General features: G+C 43.3%; 1 protein-coding gene and 1 long non-coding RNA gene across 8 annotated transcripts in view; one reads left to right on the forward strand and one right to left on the reverse strand.

Moving 5' to 3' along the window:
• Positions 1-13,412: 13,412 nt before the first annotated feature.
• On the reverse strand, positions 13,413-18,727 carry LOC133382183 (uncharacterized). The gene is made up of 3 exons (XR_009761833.1): positions 18,432-18,727; positions 16,374-16,445; positions 13,413-13,481 (listed from the first exon to the last, which is right to left on the reverse strand). It is a non-coding gene; the product is annotated as an uncharacterized LOC133382183 (long non-coding RNA).
• Positions 18,728-19,307: 580 nt separating this feature from the next.
• WIZ (WIZ zinc finger) overlaps positions 19,308-22,273 on the forward strand; it is a 97,261-nt gene continuing 94,295 nt past the window's right edge. For 2 of the 7 annotated variants that reach the window (XM_061616546.1, XM_061616548.1), the window contains exon 1: positions 19,669-20,117. The gene's annotated coding sequence lies outside the window, so the exon portion shown is untranslated. Of the gene's footprint in view, positions 19,373-19,581; positions 20,118-22,273 lie in introns of those variants that run through there. The other 5 variants (XM_061616547.1, XM_061616551.1, XM_061616552.1 and 2 more) reach the window with 5 other exon arrangements.

Consider the following 22,273-nt stretch of genomic DNA (forward strand, 5'->3'; position numbering starts at 1 on the left):
ATGCCCTGCCCTTATCTTTTAATGTGGCTGCTCCAAACTTCTTTACAGATTCGACCCTTCACTTCAGAAAGAGGTCTGAGAAATGAGTAAGAGTAAGAAGATTCTCTACCCTTTCTGTCTGCATAGATGCCCTCATCCTTCCCCTGTGCCCAGCAGAAGCTCTGGGCCAGGTGGGATGCAGTGGCATCTCATAGAGGACACCCTCCCCTTTCATGGGGTGTATGATTTGTCCTGGCCCAGAGCAGATTTTGGGGTGGGCACCCCCAATTACTTATTTTTCCTGTATGTCTTTTTCTGCTTTGATTTTGTATAGATGCCTTCTTCTGTGCCCTGCACCCAGCAGAAGCTCTGGGCCAGGCAGTACGCAGTGGCATCTCGTAGAGGACACCCTCCCCTTTCCTGGGGTATATAATTTGTGCTGTCCCAGAGCAGATTTCGGGGTGGGTACCCCCAGTTACTTATTTTTTTCTACGTGTTTTTGTCCATTTTGATTTTGCATTGATGCACCCGTGCGTGCCCGGTGCCCAGCAGAAGCTCTGGGCCGGACAGGATGCAGTGGCATCTCATAGAGGACACTCTCCCCTTTCCTGAGGTATATGATTTGTCCTGTCCCAGAGCAGATTTTGGGGTGGGCACCCCCAGTGACTTATTTTTTCCTGTATGTTTTGGTCTGCTTTGATTTTTCTACGTGTTTTTGTCCATTTTGATTTTGCATTGATGCCCTCCTCTGTGCCCTGCGCCCAGCAGAAGCTCTGGGCCAGGTGGGATGCAGTGGCATCTCGTAGAGGACACCCTCCCCTTTCCTGGGGTATATGATTTGTCCTGTCGCAGAGCAGAGTTTGGGGTGGGCACCCCAGTTACTTATTTTTTATGATTTTATGACATCATTATGTATTTATGATAATATCAGAAGCCTGATGATTTTGATTGCATAAATGTATTGTTATTCTTGATGGGGAGAGTCCCCCGGTCACAGTGATATATCATACATGGTACCCCAACATATATTTTGGGGTTCAGAGACATGTTACGTTTGGTTTGAAGTTGCTGTAGTTGTCAACTCTTCTTCTTTTTTAGTGTTTTGAACTTTCGAGCAAATAAGGAACTGGGAACTAGGAACCAACTTCAGCGTTGTATCAGTTAAATAGATTAAACAGTCGCGGGGGTCAGCTGACGTTTTGGTGTATATCTCGGGAACCAGACTACCTAGAAACTTCATTTTTTAAAAAATTGAAGCTGAGAGTCTGGAGATTAAGGGGTGCTAGCTGGAGAGCCTTAGGGGCCCCAAAAAAACCAGAGACTCTGGCCAAAAACCGGAGACCTGGTAACTCTATTCTGAATACCGCTTACCACCAAAAGCCTATTCATAGGGTCTCCATAAGTCGGGATCAACTTGAAGGCAGACCATTTCCATTTTCATTCATACTGTCACCTCTGAAATAAACACTCAAAGCCACCATCACAATCCAAAAAAATCAGCTTATAATTATATTTAAGGATTGCTATTCATATTGTTATAAGATCCTCAGTGGTGCAGAGTGGTAAGCGGCGGTAATGCAGCCGAAAGCTCTGCTCACGGCCGGAGTTCGATTCCAACAGAAGGAGTTGAATCTCCAGTAAAAGGGGTCGAGGTCCACTCAGCCTTCCATCCATCCGTGGTCGGTAAAATGAGTACCCGGCATATGCTGGGGGGTAAAGAAAGGCCGGGGAAGGAACTGGCAATCCCACCCCATATATACGGTCTGCCTAGTAAACGTCGCAAGATGTCACCCTAAGAGTCGGAAACGACTCGCACTATAAGCGAGGGGACACCTTTACCTTTTATTCATATTGTTAACTGAATTACTGCATTTTTCCATTTTGCATAAACTTTAAACCTTTAATAAAGCAGCAGACAAGTCAGAGCTCAAAAGTGGAAGAGATACTGCAGCATTTTCTGTATTTGGCCATTTAACTTTTCTGCTCTCTGTATATTAACAAAAGTTATCTCCATCTGAATCTGCCTGTGACCTGAACAGGTGTCCTGTAATTTCCTTTAATCAGATCTGGGGTCCTTTGACTTTGTACAGTAATAGCATGCCAGTGTGGTGTAGTGGTTAAGGTGTTGGACTACGACCTGGGAGACCAGAGTGCGAATCCCCACATAGCCATGAAGCTCACTGGGTGACCTTGGGCCAGTCACTGCCTCTCAGCTCATGAAAACCGTATTCACAGGGTCGCCATAAGTCGGAATCGACTTGAAGGCAGTGCTGTCTTATCAAAACTGAAATGTAACAGTGACAGGCATTCTTTTTTAGTCTTAAACAATTCACTGCTCTGCTGTACAATGATGTGAACTGCAATAAAATGTACATCTTGTGCTTAGTTTTTAAAATGTCAGAAACCAAATAAATTGTATGCTGTTCTTGCAAGAGTCTGGTCCTTTAAGAGTTACCACAAGTTTTGAGATTGCCTAGCTTTCTGCCAGTGTTGAAGGAGCACTGTTGCTGGTCAAGTAACAGGGCAACTGAGAAAATAGACCCCACATCTAGGCAGAATTGCCTGTCAGAGGGGGCAGAAAGCTTTTTTAATTTTGCTGGTTTAGAGCTCAGAAAGCACAAATAAAATCCTCAGTATGAGATACTTTTGATTTATTAAAGCAGATCCTGGAATAGTATGTAAAAAAATAAACACATTTAGCAAAGAATTTCAAATTAACTTTTCGCTGTGTTCTGAGATGACGCTATCAAAGTGTGGCAAACAGAATGCAACGTGTAGATTCACAAAACAGGATATTTGGTTATGATAGGTTTACAAATGTTGGAATGTCATACATGAGACCATGTGAACATAGGACCCCTGTACATGTGATATTTTTTCTGCAGAGTGGTAGGAAAGAAGTTTAAAGTATTACAATGGTTGCATCCACTTTTACATCATAAAATTGTTTTTAATATCAGGATATTACATAATATTGTGATGGTTGCAACCTACAAGTAAATATTGGAAGAAGCAGGCCATACTGAACACGTGCACATTATTTCTTGCGAGTTCACAGCTAGTTTGAAGGTAGCAAAGCATTAGATTTTTTTCTAAGGATAACTCCACATACTTTTCTACACTATCAGAGAGCATCTGCTATAACCACAGGGTATTCTCACAACCCCTACTGGAGCAATAACTGCTCAAAATTGGGTGTATATTTTCAGAATGTTTTGACGGTATACCACTTTGCATGCTTTTGAAGGTAGGTAGCTGATACATTGTAAAATGAATCCTGGATGGGTAGTGGATATAATCTTGCTGTGGCTGGATTGTCACGCTGATACTTTCTTTTCCTTCCTTATGGATGTCTGCACTTAACAGACTGCAGACCATGCAGTAAAGAGTTTTTACAAATTCCAGAAGAGTTGATGTGTTAGGCTGCAACCCTAACCCTTCATATCTGGAAGTACCCCACACTGAATTCAGTAAGACTTGCTTTTAAGTACACATGGTTAAAATTGTGCTGTTAGTTTGTTGTAGCACACACAGAAAAGAGTTGTAGCACTAGCACTTTTGACAGATTTACAGCACAATCTATGTATCTCTACTCAGAAGTAACCTCTACTGATTTCTACGGGTCTTATTCCCAATTAAATTTGAATTGCAGTCCTAATGTGTCATAAGCTTTCATGGAGTAGAATCTACTTCCTCAGATGCGTGAAGTATAATCCTATTGGCAGACACAAACATAGTGTATAGAGAGGAGAAACTGGAAGTAGCTGGACCAAAAGTCCATGCATGCCATGCAAGTACAATCTGTGTTGTGACATTTGTGTGTAAAGTTCAAATGGTTAAGATAAGCATAGACTGTACTTGCATTTCATAGCCTTTGCTCCACTGATCAGAATTCCTCCACTCCCACCCATGTGTGTGGAGGCAGTAGTTAAGGATTTTGGTAGTGTTGAGGAGGAGACACCATCAACGAAGCATAGTAAAATAATTGGTCTAAGAGACAAGTGGATTGGGGGAAAATATAAAGACCTTCTTCTTTCAACAAGCCTTTTAAGTAGAGACCTTATCCCAGTCTGTGTCTGTGTTGGAATTGCTTAAGATTTTTATTTTTTTTAACAGATGTTTTGTTTTAACATGTTTGTAAAGATTTTTAAAATATGTTTTAAAGTCTTTTGTTTTTAAGATGTTTTTGTGGGGGTTTTTTTTGCCACCTTGGGCTCTTTCTGGGAGGAAGGGCATGATATAAATTTAATAAATAAATAAATAAATATAAGCTGCTGACAGAGACTGAAGGGCTCAAACAGTTGTCCCCTTTGCCCAAGGACTTAAGATTGTACAACAGAACTTTCCCTACCTCTCCCCCCCCACATGTCTCTCAAATCTGTTCTAGGTTTTCCCACAGCCCTCCAGAACAGACTTGGGGTGGCAAGAGGAAGGGGACGTTTTGTTGCACAAGCAAACAACTCCTTGTGTAAATGGGTTGCCTTCAGTGAATACAAGTGAAATTTAAAAGCACACCAGTGCAATTTTTCAAAATTACTTTTTAAGTATTGCATGCTCAAGTGAATTGTTGTTGTTGTTGCTGCTGCTGCTTGAATACAAATTAATGAAATGGAAATGGACTGCCTTCAAGTCAATCCCGACTTATGGCTACCCTATGAATAGGGTTTTCATGGTAAGTGGTATTCAAAGGGGGTTTATCATTGCCTCCCTCTGAGGCTAGTCCTCCCCAGCTGGCTAGGGCTTGCTCAGCTTGCCACAGCTGCACAAGCCAGCCCCTTCCTTGTCCGCAACTGTCAACTGGGGTGCAACTGGGCTCCTTGGGACTATGCAGCTTGCCCACAGCTGCACAGATGGCAGGGCACATAACCCCTGAGCCACTCACTGTGGGGTGATCTTTAGCTGGCCCTTGACACCCAGGAAACACGAGAGGGGATTTAAACTCACAGACTCTGGACTCCCAGCCAGCGTCTCCTCCCCATTGTGGTATACCAGCTGTCTTACAAATTAATAGACTGTTTCAAAGCATAAAGCCATCAGAGTGGTGTACTATACAATGTTATTCCCACTCACAGGGCTATGTTTTGTCCACTCATGTGGATGGAACATAGTGGGATATGCATACATCAAAAGCAAAGTGTGAAAAGCCAAGTACAATTACAATGAAAGAGCAATGGTGTAACATGAGCTGCTACTCTGGAAGCATCCTAAATGGCAAAATACACATGCACTGCTGTCAAGTGTGAAGGCTATATATGCATTTAAATGCTTTAATTTTCTTGTATTAAAAATGGAAGTAGAGCCTAACTGTTTCCCTGTATCTCAGGCTGTAACCTATACCCCTTATTTATTTTATTTATTAAATTTGTTAGTTGCTTTTCTTCACAAAAGTGAACCCAGAGCAACTTGCAATCAATAAAAAAGTTAAAACCACTATAAAAACTTAAACACACATAAATATAACTGGTGGAACAACCCAGCCCCTAAAAGTGGGACTTACTTCTGTGTCGACATTTATGGGATTGCACTGTATTTCAGTGTTTAATGTAGGGAAACCTCTTCAGAAAATGTAATTGTCTCGATATGTTTATATTTTACCATTTAAAGTGAGGGCTCCTCTAGATTACCTGTTTATTTAGCATTGATCCCTATTTGCTTGCACAAAGCTTCTGCAGTAGTAAGACTAAGTCCAGTCTTTATTGAGCATTCAGCCTGATTTGTTTATGGGACAGTTATATGACAACAAGCATTTGTCTTGTATTCCTCCTGCTTTGCTTGTGGGCTGTTTACACATCTTCCTGTTCTCTTTTAACATTTATCCCACCCTTTTCAATGCATTTCCCCATCAGTTTCCAAACTGTAAAAAGTCTGTTGTGCTTTTTTTAAAGTAGATTTGTTGCAGTAGGGCAACAGAGCACTTTAATCCAGTTTAAATGCGAAGTTCCGGCATGTGCTTGAATCCCTCTTGCAAAATACTGACAGTCTGGAGGCACCCTCAGGTATTGCTAATAGAGGGCCTGGCTTCTATCAGTGCAGGAGCATGTGGGGTTAACCTTATTCCCTGCACCGTTTCCCTCAATTTATCCCAACCCAAAGTTACTGTTTCCCCTGCTTTTGGGTGAGGGTGGGGAATGCATGTCACATTTCCCCAGCAGGACAAACAGCAGCTTTGGAGGAACAATTTAGATCAGAATGCTGGCACTGGTAACATGAATGCATCTCTTTCACATTGAGATCTAGTAATTGTCAATCATGCCCTCATAAATCTCAAAAACTAGATTACCATCATGTGATGAATTGTGGAGTTGCCTGCCCTGAGTAACTTACTCAATAAATCCAGGTGAACTCCAGCTTTTGTAAGAGTTTGCATCTCAGCAAAATCAGCTGTTTAATCTGCTTTGCAGTGTAGTGGTATATAAACATAGCCACCAAAATTCCAACTATTCCAAGACTCCCACATCAAGAGCACAAAGCCCATTTCAGATTAGTTAAGCACTATATTACACTTTTTAAATTTACAGTATCTTTACAATTCACTCTACCGCTATAATCTATCAGTTGATGGATCCCTTAGCTTGCTGAAACGTTAGTACGAGTGACCATAATGGATTGCAAAGAAGCACTTTGCTTCTCTGTTACACCACTGCTCAACATGGGATCTCTTTATATGATCAATAACCCTGAGGTGGCAACAAAAGTATCTCTGATCACAGGAATTATTACAAAGTCTTTATTTTGACTGTCTATTGTCTCTGGATTTGTCCTTTAGTTGTATAAAAATTGTTAGGGAGTACAGTAGATAAATAGAGCAAATGGCCATATAAAACAGCCCCAACTCTCCAGGTGACATCACACCCTGAGGTTACATCAAAGTTGCCATGCAGGATTAGTATATGAAAATGAAAACAAAATTGGCATATTTCCATTTCAGGACTAATGGACTTTGGGAAGCCCCTTGGTGGCAGTATAACTGTGTTTACATGTGTCTGCAAGCATCTATCTGCAAGAAGCTGTAGAAGTACTAGCAATTGCACCTCTGCAAGTCAGCATCCAATGGCTGTTTATCAGCTTTTTGGTCACACACAGCAGAAAATATAGGACTGGGCTGTAATTTAAACAGAATGGACAAGTGCTGAATACCTTATAAGTCTCTTCCCCATTTAAAATGTAGGTTGCTAAGGTCTTTGCATCAGTCTTCACTGCAGGAGATATTGGAGAGAGACACACATCTGAATCACTGCTTTTATGCAGTTTCAGAGTGGCAGCCTTTTCAAAAGGTGCCACAAGATTCTTTGTTGCAACCTGACATATAACTGAAGAGCTATTTAAATAGAGATGACAGAGGATGCTATCTGAGAAATAACTGGCATGTTAAAAAATAACATCCCCGAAGCTCCTTGGAACAGCTTTCATCAAATAGTTTCTAAATCTTAATAATTTATAAAAGCACTTAAAATGTATTAGGTGCTGGACATAAGTAACATGCACATGTCTCTGCCACAGGCTCACAATCTACAGTTAAACAGCTCAAATCTAAATACAGAATGTAAATTTTATTGCTTAATATTTTAACTAAACTTAAGGGGAGTGTTAGTTTAAGCTAAAGTATCACATCTTAGACTGCAGTCTTATAGATATCTACTCAGTAGAAGTCTAACTGAGTTTCAGTGGAGTTCATCACCAGTGAAGAGAGTTGTTTTATGCAGCTAAGTTCATTGGAGATATAAAAGAATATGAAAGAGTGGTGTTTATCTTAAATAAAATTAACTCATTGTATTAAGAAAGTAGATTTGGATAGGGAAGCTGAATTCATTAGCTGAATTCAAAGGGGACAGAGGGAAAGGTTTGTGGGAAGGAGGAGGAACTGGAAGTGATGATAGCCCTGACATATCAGTCTAACCAATGAGAGGCATGCTTAAACTTGAGGAAAGTATCAAGGAGAAAATTCAAGCAGGGGGCATTTCAACTGACTAACTATATCTATTGCCCCTAATGATCAATAGATTCAGAGCACACAGTGAGACAATGCATTCATTGAGGTGAAACTTCCAACACCTCTTCTCATTGTCTTGACTTTTTACCCAACGTGCGTGCATTCTACTGCTTTTGCCTTTAACTCCGGATTAAATGGATGCGACAAAAACCAGCATTTGCTTTTAAAATCCGCACCTGCTTCTACCGTGTATTACCTTTTAAGTGCCTTTTCTGGCTGCGCAGTTTTTTCGCCATGAGATCCTCCCTTTTCACTGCCTCTTTCACTGTCTTGGGGCGTTATTTTGTTTCCTGCGGTTGACGAAATAACTTCCGGTTGCTCTTGCCTTTCTTTCTCCCATTTATTCCCCACCCCTTCATCGAGGGTAGCAGGGCTGGAGCTCGTAAAATTCCTTCCTCGGAGCTGTGGTTTTGGTGCTGTTGTCTACGTCTAGCGTATGTGTGTGCAAGAGAGTGTGAGAAAATGTGTGTGTGTAGGACCTCTTCTGCCTCGTAGCATCCCTCTGCTCTCCCCCCAAAGCTGGATCTCTCCCCCCCTTGGGCTGATGCATGTGCCCTTTTCACAGCCACGGTGAGAGGAGGCTGGCGAAGGTGCTGCTGGGGTAAGGGGAAAGGGGAGCTGCCTTAGCGTTTCATCCCAGCATCTGCTCCACTCACGGAGAGCAATAATATTAAACGGTCAATGCTTCCTTTAGTAGCTGCTTTTCATGTCTCTCTAAAGATAATTGTTTGGGGTTTTTTTATGTTTCCCAGAATGCATGCTGAGGCTTGTCCTGGGGTGCCAAAGGAACACCAATCTCGCGCAGGGACAGCCTAACAGCCACGGGTGGGAGCAATTCCCTTTCTTTCAAGCGCCTATTCCTTCGTTTAGGGAAATACCACCCCTTCCCCGCCTCCGCAGTTAAGATGCTAATGTGCAGGCGTGGCAACAAGGAAACGCTGATAGCAATAAACGCACATGTGGCACACGTGTGTGAATGCTAGAAAGAAAAACAGCCAATTTATTCGTAGTGAGAGCGGAAGTATGTGAGCTGTCAAAATCAATCATGATGGAAAAAGCAGCATTTTTAATGTGGATCTGGGGTCCCATGTAAACAAGAACATCTGCCACCATTTCTTCTGTCAGGCAGTACTTCAGCTGAATGAGCCCTTTCTGTTGCACATCTCTCACGCAGTGGTACTTGGTATCAATGTGCTTTGTTTGTAGTGTCCCCCTTTCTAATTGGGAAAGCAAAATACAGCTCTTGTTGTCTTCATGTATTCTAGTTGGCTTTGGTTCATTGATTCCAAAGTCTAAGAGTAGTCTGTGTAACCAGGTTGCTTCTTGACATGCTTGTGCTGCAGATATGTATTCTGCTTCTGTAGAAGGGAGGGCTACAACTGACTGTTTCTTACTAGTCCAACTGATGAGTCCTCCTCCATAATAGAACAGATTACCACTAGTGGACTTTCAATCTTCTCTGTCTTCAGCCCAGTTTACATCCATATAGCCAACCAGTCTGGGATTACTGTTTGCAGGTAGCATCAATTTCAAATCTGCAGTTCCCTTTAGATATCTTTCTATCCTCTTGTGCAATTTTTCTTTGTTGGTGTGTTAAATTTTCTGCACGGTATCCCAACTGCTGCTACAAAGTCCTGGCTGGTTACAGTTGACATGGCTTGACTAATACTAACAATTCCCCCCCCCTTCAACCTCCCCTTGGGTTTTTTGTCCAGCCAGATTATGAGGGCTGGAGAAATCAGAAGTCTGCACATTAGTTTATGACATTTTGGTTGGCCTAAAAAAGTCTTTGGGCTAATACAGTCTTTGGAATTTTACTTATGGACCAACATGTCTAATTTAGTTTTACCCTTTGTTTTATTAAGATTATTAGACATATTTATCTGGTTTGCATGTCACAGTAAGCCAAACTATGGCATACCAGAACCAGGCAAATGTGCAGGCTTCTGGGGATGAGCTCAGAGCCACTTTACTCCTCCCTGGTCTTTTTTACTTCTGTGCTTTGTTGAGCTAAACTGAGGTTTGGCTTACCATGTCATCCAAACCCAGATTTATGGTTGAGTTCTCTCCTCACTAACCATGAGATATAGCCAGTTCTATGTGATGTGCAAAACAAGCCATTGTTTTAAAGTCTCAGCCAAGCAAAACAAGGAAATGGAAGCTACAATGGTTGATATTAATTCTGTGTCCATTACTGGTCCAGTTATGGAGTAAAGCCCATTGAACACGAGTCTTACTTCTGAATAGACATGTATAGGATTGCAGTGTTATATACAGACACCAATTGGAGGATCACCAACATAATCTTAATTCTGTACTCTTTGGTGTATTGAGCATCTCTGCAAATATATGGCACAACAATACACTTTCAGAAAAATAATTCATCCTGAAGACAATAAGAAAAAAAAAGGCATCAAAATGTAGCTCTAGAATTCTGAGAATATGTAAGCTGGCCACAAAACCACATACTGTGCTTGTAGATTCCATAAGTGGGAATACGTTGCTAGAATTATGTGTGGTGAAGTGGTGCTTAAAAGTGCCTTACAAAGCAGGCTAATTGCACACACCTTCAATCCTTTTAACTCGATGATGGCCACCACCTCTACTTTGGGCTTTAACTCCAGGCAGAGAGGATGTCCAGAGCTACAAGCTAATTATCAGTTCGGGACAGATTACCAGCTAAATCTCCCATTGCTACAGGTAAGTTGCTGCTGCTGCTGCTGTTATTCAGTTTGTTAAATTTATTAGTGACCACATACTTAAGTCTCTAGGCTTTCTTCCTAAATTTCCTTAGATCAGAAAACACACAGCATGAAGCCAAACAGCTAGGTATAGTGAGAGATTACTCCTTAATAGTCAGCTAATTTATACATATTTTATTTAAACACAAAAGAAAGGGCATCAGTTCAAAGAGAAATAAGCATGATATAGGTTAAAATAAATAGTTGCTAAGTAATCTGTACTGAGCTTCTGGTAAGGTAAGTTTCTAAAACTCACAGGCGAAATTGCATGGCTCTACAATGATGTTTGGAAGAAGACAAAAACAATTAGTCAAGATTGTCCCACCCATATCCTGGGTGCATTAAATTTGAATATGAACATATTGAACCCAATATTAAAACTAAAATCAATTATGCTCTGATGAGATTTATTGGCTCCAGTGCAGCTAACGTTATGCTGCAATCCTATATACACAACTACCTGGGAATACACACTTGAATTCAGTGGGACTTACTTCTGAGTAGACATGTATAGCATTGCACTGTCTAGTTGTGATATACCTGAAGAGAGTTACTTTATGCAGCAGAGTTCATTGGAGATATAAAATAATATGAAAGAGCGGTGTTTATCTTGGCTAATTAATTCCTGGCTGTTGCTGGTCTTTTCCCCATAAAAGTAGAATTAAGATTCTGGGTTTTGTTCCCCAATGTTCCTTGGTGCTACCTGATGTTGGGGTTCCATCTTCCATCTGCTATCCAGGTTATACATCTCTGGGAAGATGTGGAACCATGAAGTTACTCAGCTGGTTTTCTTATATTGTGTGAGTATAGAATAGGCTAGACAGATGTTATTTTTGCTTGTGACTTGAACTCTTTGCCTTTTGTATTTTATTTAACCATAGGGGTGTTTGGTTTAAGGAATTATTTTGCTGTTACATTTTTTGTACTTATATTTTATTCTAATAAAGCTACCTCTTATTTACCAGTGTGTGTTCATTACAGGGGGAATTTGGCTCGGAATCCAGCAGCTTGGCCAATTAGCCATTGACTACCATATAGCTGTCTGTGGTACAGAAAACATCACTCATCCATGACATGATCGTGGATGAGAACGCAGACCTGATGTGCATCACAGAAACCTGGCTGGATGAGGCCTCAGCCCCTGTGCTTGAGGCCATGTGTCCAGCCGGTTTTCAGTACGTGCAGCAGCCGAGGGTTGGTAGGTGGGGAGGGGGAGTGGCAGTCATCTATCGGGAGTCTTTGATCTTTGCCAGACCCCCTCTCCACGAGACCAAGTTTGTTGATTGCATGTACTGGAGGTTGGGCCCAAAGGGCAGTTTAGGGATTCTGCTTGTGTACCGCCCACCCCGCTGCACAGCAGACTCCCTGACCGAGGTGCTCAAGATTGTCTCGGGGGTGCGGGTCCTTTCCCCCAACCTATTGGTTCTGGGGGACTTTAACTTGCACGCCGAGGCAGCTCTCATAGGAGGGCCTCAGGATTTCATGGAAACCATGACTTCCTGGGAACTGCACCTTAGTAATTTTGGGCCCACCCATGTAGCCGGTCATGCTCTTGACCTTGTGTTTGTCTCAGGAGGGGGAGGAAGTGCTCTGAAAATGGGGGCTGTTTCTTCAAACCCGTGTCATGGTCAGATCACTATCTGGTAAATGTAGACTTCTCAATGCCACACACCCTCCGCAGGGGACAGGGACCTATTAGGATGGTCCGCCCCAGGCGCCTGATGGAGCCTAAGGGATTCCTGAATGCGCTGGGAGATCTGGAGCTGTTTGAAGGTCGCCCGGTCGAAACCCTGGTGATGGAGTGGAATAGGGAGATCTCCGGGGCAATAGACCGGGTGGCTCCGAAGCGTCCTCTCCCCCTGAATAGAACTCAGACTGCACCCTGGTATACACCATGGTTGCGGGGTCTGAGGCAGGAGGTGAGACGACTAGAGCGCCGGTGGCAGAAATCTCGCTCCGAAGACGATCGGACACTGGTTAGAGCAGCAATAGCTGCCTACCAAGTGGCGACAAAGGCAACAAAGAGAGATTTCTTTGCTGCCTCTATTGCATCCGCAGAGTGTTGTCCCAGGAGGTTGTTCCAAGTGGTCTGTAGTCTAGTCGGTCCAGCTGCGCAGGAACCCATGGAACTTTCTAAAGCCTCTTGTGACATATTTGCCAAACACTTTGCTGATAAAATTGAGAGCCTGAAGAGCACGATTCCGTACGCCGTGAATACAGGAAGTGGGCCAGAGTTGGCCAGTTGCATTCTGGTACGGTGGGATCGGTTTCAGCCTCTTCCCTCTGAGGAAGTGGACAAGGTGCTCTCTACTGTGAGGCCGACAACCTGTCTGTTTGATCCTTGCCCCACGTGGCTCATTATGGGCTGCAAAGAGAGACTGAGCGAAGGGATCAAGGTAGTGGTGAATGCTTCCTTGGAAGAAGGTGCAATGCCATCAGCCCTCAAGGAGGCGGTAATAAAGCCCATTCTGAAAAAGCCCTCCTTGGATCCCCAAGAGTTGAAAAACTTTTGCCCGGTCTCTAATTTACCATTCTTGGGCAAGGTGATTGAGCGAGTGGTGGCCAAACAGTTACAGACACACTTGGATGAAGCAGATTACTTAGATCTGTTCCAATCGGGCTTCAGGACTGGACATGGAACTGAAACAGCCTTGGTCGCTCTGGTGGATGATTTAAGGAGGGCGTTGGATAGGGGAGAATATGCTTTCCTCGTCCTCCTGGATCTCTCAGCGGCTTTCGATACCGTCGACCACGGTATCCTTTTAGATCACCTGGAGGGAATGGGAATAGGGGGCACTGTTTTACGGTGGTTCCGTTCCTATCTCTCAGACAGGCATCAACGGGTAGCATTGGGAGATGAGGTTTCAGACTCTTGGCCTCTCAATTGTGGTGTGCCACAGGGTTCTATCCTCTCTCCCATGCTATTTAACATCTATGTAAAGCCTCTGGGAGCCATCATCAGGAGATTTGGGCTGCAGTGTCATCAATATGCGGATGACACTCAGCTCTATCTCTCGTTCAAGTCCTCACCAGAGTTGGCTGTGGATACCATTTCCAAGTGCCTGGAGTCCGTAAGTGAATGGATGGGAGGTAATAGGCTGAAACTGAACCCCGACAAGACCGAGGTGCTGCTCGTGGGAGACAAGAGAAGGTTAGGAGATATAGACCTGGTGTTTAATGGGGTAAGATTGCCCCTGAAGGACCAGGTCCGCAGCCTCGGGGTCATCCTTGACTCCCAGCTGTCCATGGAGGCTCAGGTTTTGGCAGTGAGCTGGGCAGCTTGGTATCAATTACATCTGATACAGAGGCTGCGACCCTACCTTCCTGTCCATCTGCTCCCACGGGTGGTACATGCTCTGGTCTCCTCTCGCTTAGACTACTGCAATGCGCTCTACGTTGGGTTACCCTTGAAAACGGTCCGGAAACTACAGCTGGTACAGAATGCGGCGGCACGTTTAATTAAGAACAGCCGTCGCCGTGATCTCATCACTCCGGTGTTAGAAGACCTACACTGGTTACCAGTTGTCTACCGGGCCCAATTCAAGGTGTTGGTATTAACCTTTAAAGCCCTATACGGTTTCGGCCCAGTTTATCTGAAGGAGCGCCTCCAGCATCACCAAATATGCCGCCTGACGAGATGAGCCACACAAGACCTTCTCTCGGTCCCACCAGTTAGACCAGCTAGGCTGGTGCGGACCAGAGAGAGGGCATTTTCGATTGTTGCCCCCACCCTCTGGAATTCCCTGCCCTATGACCTCCGCCATGCCCCCTCCCTGCCAAGTTTCCGCCACGCCTTGAAAACCTGGCTATTTAGGCGGGCATACAAGCTTCCTGGGGTGGGCTAGTCTTATCTTGTTACAGTTGTGGGTGGTTTTAGCTCATTATAGTTGAGGTTTTTGGGTTATCTGTTGGTATTTTATATGTTGTATTTTATCCTATTATGTACGTCGCCTAGAGTGGCCGTTAACCCGGCCAGATAGGCGACTCAGAAATAAAATTTTATTATTATTATTATTATTATATAGCTGGGTATTTTGCCTTAAGGCTCCAAGACAAGGAGTGCATCTTTAGCTCTTGTCTTTTGGAATACTTGGCAGGTCTGTTTCTGGCACTTTGGATTTCCCCTTGGGCCAGTGTGGGTGACCAGGTTTAAGGGTGGTGGCAGTCTACCTAACTTGCAGGGTTGTTGTTGGTCTAACTCAGCCTGGTAAGGGAGGCACAAGTTGTGCCTGGCCGGGATCAGTTGCCCTGGGCTTGGGAGTTGACCCCTTGCTTTCCTACTATATGGTTCTAGTAAAGATATAACCTTACCGGTAGCTAAATTCATTTTTATCGCCCAACAAATTCGTAGAGGTTGTTCTTCTACTGTTCTTTCGGATGATTAGAAGTATTTCCTATCTTATTGTAATGCATTTGGTAATTGTTCTATATTTTAACCTTTGATCTCCCATGTATATTTGTTTTAACATATGTATCATTTCCTTTTCCGTATTTGGGTCTATGACCGTAATAAAGTGGATTTGATTTGATTTGATTTGATTTGACCCCCCAGTCAGAATTTTGAGCATTCTTGACAGATAGGAAAGCCTAATCATCTACACTAGCCTAATTCAAAAGGTAGGGAGAGAGAGAATTGAGGGGAGGAGGAGGAGGAACTGGAAGTGATGATAGCCCTGAGAACATCAGTCTAACCAATCAGAGGTATGCTTCTCATGGTCTCACAACACCCCTTCTCATTGTCTTACACTCCAATTCACAACTCCCATCACTTCACAAAGATCCTGAAAACGTTCTCTAGGCAGTGGCTTGGTAAGAACATCTGCCACCATTTCTTCTTTCGGGTAGTATTTAACTCAATGAGCCCTTTCTGTTGTACATCTCTCATGCAATGGTACTTGGTATCAATGTGATTTGTTTGTGGTGTTACCCTTTGTGTTTGAGAGAGCAAAATACAGTTCTTGTTGTCTTCATGCATTCTAGTTGGCTTTGGTTCATTGATTCCAAAGTCTAAGAGTAGTCTGTGTAACCAGGTTGCTTCTTGACATGCTGTTCTACAGATATGTATTCTGCTTCTGTAGAGGACTACAACTGACTGTTTCTTACTAGTCCAACTGATGAGTCCTCCTCCATAATAGAACAGATTCCCACTAGTGGACTTTTCTGCCTTCTCTGTCTTCAGCTTTTCTAAAGCTTGAACACCAGCCCTTTTCCAGGTCCTTCAAACCCTGTTGGTTGTTGCATATATATTTTTTCCTCAACGTTTCCATATAAGAAGGCTGTCTTTATATCAAGGTGTTGAACCTGATCATCCTTGAGGTGGGAATACTGAGTGTCCTTATAGAACTGTGTGTGACCACAGCTGCAAAAATTCCATAATAATCTTCACCATAGTTTTGGGAGTATCCTTTAGCATCTAGCCTAGCTTTGTAGTGCTGTATATCCCTTTCTTAGGGTTGCCATATTGCCCGGTTAGCCGGGTTTTGCCCGGATTCTATGCATGCCACCCGGTGCCCGGCTAACCCCTTAGGTGGCCTGGATTCTCAGCTTTAATTAAAAAAAAATTAAGTTTCTAGGTGGTCCGGTTCTCAAGATATGCATAAAAACGTCAGCCGCCCCCCCGACTGTTAAATCTTTCTTTAAACAGTACTGCATGCACTTCCTACCTTTAACCCCGCCTGTTCAGGATTGCAGCCAATCTTGGATTGTGTTTCAGTTTCATTGATCTGAGGCAGTGTCTAGAAAACAAAATGGTGGTTTCACCCCCTGTTTATCTGAAAATCTCATAAATTGGGTAAGTATATACATTTCAGTTTTTTTTCCTCTTGTGTGCAGGAGTCAGATCTTGGGCAGTGTTTTGAAAACCTTCCCAATGCTTGCTTTTTGTAAGAGCAATGCTAATCCCATATGCCCAGAGTAAATCCCATTGAATTCAATAGGACTTACTTTTGAGTAGACATGGTTATGAATGTGCTCAAAATCAATGGGACTTTGGAGTGAATGTAAAAAAGAATTGTGTTTGTGTTCTAACTCTTTCTGCCCCCTTCTGCAGTCCTATTTTAAAGCATGTAGGCAGGGCTTACTTAGGTATTACAGTTTTTATTCTGTAGGAAAGTAATACTGATTTTTTTAAAACTAATACTGATTTTTCTGCAATGACCAACTGGTTTGACAATAAACTATTATATGGGCTGTATGTATTTATACATCTGCAGTGTGTGTGTGTGTGTGTGTGTGGAGTCTTTCCAACACCCCTGTGAGGTAGGGTTGGAAACCAAGGCAGCTCACAACAAGAAATAAAGCCATTTAAAATCCAATAACCATAAAAACAAGTATAAACAGTTGCAAAACAGTGTAAAGTGGCATGATTCGGAATTTTGGGTTGTGTGAATGAAGTTGCTTATCACTTGAGGTTGCATTTCTGTCCCTGTTTGAGTAAGCCCCACTGAATACACTGGGACTTGCTTCTGAATAAATAAACCTAGGATTGCACTATAAATATCTTTACAGTTTGTGTAAATAATAAATATATTTGATAGTCATGCTTATATAAATACTTCTTCATTTATCATATTTTTGGTTTTTGGTTAGGAATCCTGACTGGTTGTGAGATGCTTAGTTTTTTGCCTTACTCATAGGAATCTTGTTGTGGTTGGTATGGTATTACATTTAGGAAAGTGATACTGCCTTCTGTTTTTTTTTTCTATTTGCATTTCACTTATCTTTAACCTCACTCCGTTACAGCCATAGAAGCAACAGCAGCATATGCAAGATAATTAACTCCCATTAGTGATAAGAACAAGAATTTATAATTATTATTTCAATGAAAACAAGAGGCTTAGCAATACTTTGAAGAGGACCAGATATTTATTTTCTTTCTGAGCCCAGGACTGGGTCTTTCATGATGTCCGGGGGGGGGGAGCAGGAGAGTAGTCGATAAGACAGACATCCTGGCATTGATAATTTAATTAGCAAGGTATGTGTGGGGTTGTTGCACACTTCCAGGCCCAGTTTCATTTTGAGTATGGAGGTGGAACCTGTGTAGATGTGGTTGATCAAAGGGAGAAGAAATTTTGAGTTAAGCAAAGCTCTGCTTTTATAAAACCTAAGAAACATACAGATACTTTGAATGTCTGAGTGCCTGCACCAGTGGAATACTGGAGGAACTTGTAAAACTTGCTGCAACAGTATTTATAACTGAGCATGCGGTGTGAAAGACTCCTTTTCCTAACATTTTGGCTTCTTGTTTTTCTCCACCCACCGCATCTTTGAAATATATTGTATATGGTTAACCGTACTGCTGCCCTGACTTACTTTATGTTTGTTGCTATTTTGTGTTTTTATTATGTTTTTATATTGATTGTGTATTTTTATTGTTTTTATTATATTTGTAAGCTGTGCTGAGCTCTGTTTTTAACAGCAAAAGGGCAGGATATAAATTCTCTTAATCAATCAATAAATACTCCATAGTGTTGGAAACGAGAGTCTAGGCATTTAAGGCTGAAAATGTTGCTTTTAAAAAAAAGATTTCTCACATCTTTCCCCAGCTTTTGGTGGTAATTCCTAGGCACAAAAACAAAACAACTGGACAATCCAAATATTAACAGGCAGATATTTTGCATAATATGCAAATAATATGCAGATATTTGCATAATATGCAAATAATTTACATAATATGCAAATTAACCTGCCAGATTTGTGGAACTGGAATATGGCAACCCTACCTTTTCTGCACCTCGTTTGGTTGTAATGACCCATTTACATCCAATGGTCTTTCTCCCTTTTGGTAGCTCCAAGTTTTGTTCTTGTGAAGATATATTCTATTTCTTCTCCAGCAGCTTGCAACCATTTGTTTGTGTCAGTATCTGGCATCCCTTCAATGCCTTGCCAATTGAAGTAGAAGGAGGGACTGGAAGTGATAATAGCCCTGAGAATATTAGTCTAACCAGAGACATGCTTAAACTTGAGGAAAGTAACAAGAAGAGAATTAAAGCAGGGGATGGGAGAATTCCACCTTGTGGTTTTTCTCATTACGGTGTTGCAAGAATACCTGCACTTGGCTGACTTTCTCTTCTCCTAAAGATACAGGATCAGTCTCAGGCCATGAACCTGGCAACCCTAGCTGTGAGACTTAATTCCAAGTAAGCATACATAGGATGGTGCTGCACAGACCAGCTTATTTTTATTCAATTTATGGATTATTTGAAAGCAAAGCAAATAAAAAAGCAAGTAAGTAGGGGCTTAGTCCACATCTTCAGAGAAAAACATCAAGTTCCTCTGGTCGTGGAGGAAAAAAACCCGTTTTCATTATCAGTATTGCTGGCTGGCGTTTAGAAGAGTGGGTGAACTATGTTGCCTTCCTTTCGGAACAAGGACGGCTTGTGCTGGGCAAACGCAATTCGTCTGTGTGGCCGCAGCTGTCTGTGAAACATCCAGTCGTTACAGTCTGCACGTATGTGTTATGTGACAGGATTGCCCGCTGTTAGGTTTGCTGCCCACGTAAATCCCACTTTTGGCAAAGGCTGAAGAACTTTTATGGGTTCTTTTGGCGCCTATCCCGCCCACAAACGATTGTGGGACGTTGAGGAGTAGTAATAGGACTCTCCAATAGGGGGTGTTCTTCCTTCCCGTCATGCGTACTGGGCCAGCGCTGGAGTCAGAAGGAGTAAGTATTCGACTTCTTGAGGCGATCGCTTCTTGACGTCGTATGGCAAGAGCAGCTGACTGGTGAAACTAGAAAATAGTCACGCAGGTTTCCCACCCAGCCTCCCAGGGTGACTGCATCAGCCAGGCTCTTTAGGCATAACTCCTATATATGCGCCAATACACCTGTTCAGTTCCCTCCCTTCCTCCTAATTGCCATCTGCTTTTGCACACTACGTGCTCCGCCCCCGATTTTATTTTCCGGGGATAGGTGGCGACCAAAAGAGAAACCACGTTGCCCCTACTTGGAGCATATAGCCTTGGCAAGTTGCGTCACTACTTCTGTTCTGGCCCGCTAGTTCAGATCCGGCCACAGGCCTCCCGCAAGACAGTGCCCGAAGACCTTACGCTGGCCCATGACGTCATCAGAGAGCGAGAGGGTGAGGGCTAGGTTTGCCTCTCCCAACATGGAGCCGTGGACGTCACGTTGCCAGAGACGCTCTCTGTTTGCGACTCCAAGGAAGAGGGGAGGGGTAGCGATCGGAGCGGCTTAGGCAGCTGGGCTGGCCGGATAGAGAAGAGGAGGGGGAGGATTTAAAGGAGCCATGTCCCCGGCGCGGCGGCCTCGGCGGCTGCTGCTGAACAGGCCGGAGCCGGGTGCGGGACCGAAGGGAAGGGTGCAGCAGGGCTGCCGTGGGAGAACAAGAGAGACGACCCAGCCCTGAGCACTCGAGGGGGGCGGCTGCGGCGGTACAGAGTGCAAGATGGTGAGTGTACCCCGAGACTGAGCGCAGCTAGGAAGAGAAGGACCTGACCGGAGGGGATGGAGCCTGAAGAGGACGAGGAGGCGGTGCCTAGAAGGGGGACAAGTGACAGGGAGACGGGAGGGAGGGTGCCCGTGAAATGAGCCTTGCTATCAGGGAGGTAAGTGACAGGTAGGCCACGAGCGGGGTGGGAGATACGACACATTTTGCCCCTGAAGCGAGGAAGTGGAGAGGTCAGGTGGTGCATCCGAATGGGGCAGGTGTCAAAGAAGCTTGGAGAACGAGACACATAAAAGGTGTTGCAGGTGTCAGGGAGGTGACTGGGGAAGCCGCACCTGAAGCAGGACAGGTGGTGGGGGAGGTGGAATGTGTCCGTCAAGGGATTTAAAAGCGGCAAGCAGGTCACAGGTGTGCACTCAGTGATAGGCATCTGTGCATGGCATCTGGTGATAAAACTGAGGAGGGTGCTCGTGAAGGGAGAATGTGATGGTGGTGGTGCTTAGGGTGGGGTATGAATTACTCGGGAGGTTTTTCAGCAAGGGGGTAGGTAGGTGTTCCTTTTGGGAAGAGAGCAAAAGAGCATCAAGGTGGGTGGGATGAGAGGACATCTGCCTGTTGCTTGACCCAAAGATCCAAGAGTTTGGGAGCTTAATTTGTAAAGTATCCAGCAGTCTTTTCCTTGGCATTGTTCCCTTGTGTTGTCATGCATTGATGCATGAAGTTATTTTTGGGACAAATGGATGAGCCTTCACTAGCCCAGTACATGAGTTCCTGCACCCAGGGTGACAACTCACAGATGTGGTTTGTCTTAGATAGGTCTGCTTAGTGTAAGATTTCTGCTCCTCTCCACCCCCACCCCCACCCCCACTTTAAGGTTGCAATCCTATACTTGCTTACCTGGGAGTAAGTTCCAGTGCACTCATGGGGACTTGCAACACAATCCTATATATGTTTACTAAGAAGGAAGCTTTCTACCATTGACACTGGCAGTTCATTTGGTTTTGGCTGTAGCTCAGGCAATATGCCAGTGGCTTGCTGGTAATCGAGAGTCAGGATGGTGCTTAAGGTTATTACCCTAAACCTATTTATTTGGAAGAAAGTCCAATTCAAATTCAAGCAAGCTTTTTTCTGACTAATCATTGTTTGGATTAGGTTGTGGAATATGAAGCCTTGGTCAATATTGGTGTAGTGCTGTACTGTAAAATTCTTGATAGCAAGTTTTGGACCAAAACATTTCAAAGTTAATCTGAGGGAAAGCATGTTCTGTTCCAGTTATTATATTGCATCCATCTTTACAAGACCCGGGTGTCTTCCTGTGTTTAGTGAGCATGCACCACAGATTTGCAAACCTGAGTTTTCTAGTGTTGAGCTGCTGTTGTCCTTTGGAAATAAAGTAATAGGAAGGTGAAATAGAATAGGTAGTGCCAAAACCACTGAGAATACTTGCATGAATTTTAATTTATGTGCAGCGAGGATGAAAGGCATGTTTAGTGATGGGGTTAGTAGAACTGAAAAATGAATATTCTTGAGCATGAAAGGGAGTGAAGGAGTAATGTTGAATGTAGGCACCATTGGGTTGGGATTTGGAGAGAACCAAGTGTGTACCTCACTTAGTTACTTGCAGGAAGCAGTAAGACCGGACTTCATAATGTGTAGCAAAGGATTACTTTACTGAACATGGGCTGAAACAAGCCTCAATGGTGCCTACTGGGATTTCAGAAAAGTTACAAAATCCAGGAGTTAAAGGACAAACAGTTGGTACCTTAAAATGTATAGACCATCACACTAGACTAGATTACATGTGTTTTCCTATGCTGTTTTAGATGAGTTTCAGAGGTACAGCCATGTTAGTCTGTAGCAGCAGAAGTAATGATGAACTTAAAAGATTAACATTTATTACGCCATACGTTTTTGTGAACTAGCGTCCACTTTCTCTGACCAGTCTAGTTAGTTCAATTAACAATACTTCTAGCATATATCAACATAATGTTAATCTAAAATACATAATTGCTTGGTTTGTGTGTCATGCTAAGTCAAACCAAGGCTTAGTGTGAACATGTGAGTGTGTGGGTTCCCAGAGAAGAGATTGTAACAACTTTTCTTATCCTCCAGTCCTGCTGCCACTGCGTTGAACTAAACCATGGTTTGACTTGGTGTAT

The sequence above is a fragment of the Rhineura floridana genome, chromosome 3 (genome assembly GCF_030035675.1).
Source record: "Rhineura floridana isolate rRhiFlo1 chromosome 3, rRhiFlo1.hap2, whole genome shotgun sequence".
NCBI classification, from domain to species: Eukaryota; Metazoa; Chordata; class Lepidosauria; order Squamata; family Rhineuridae; genus Rhineura; species Rhineura floridana.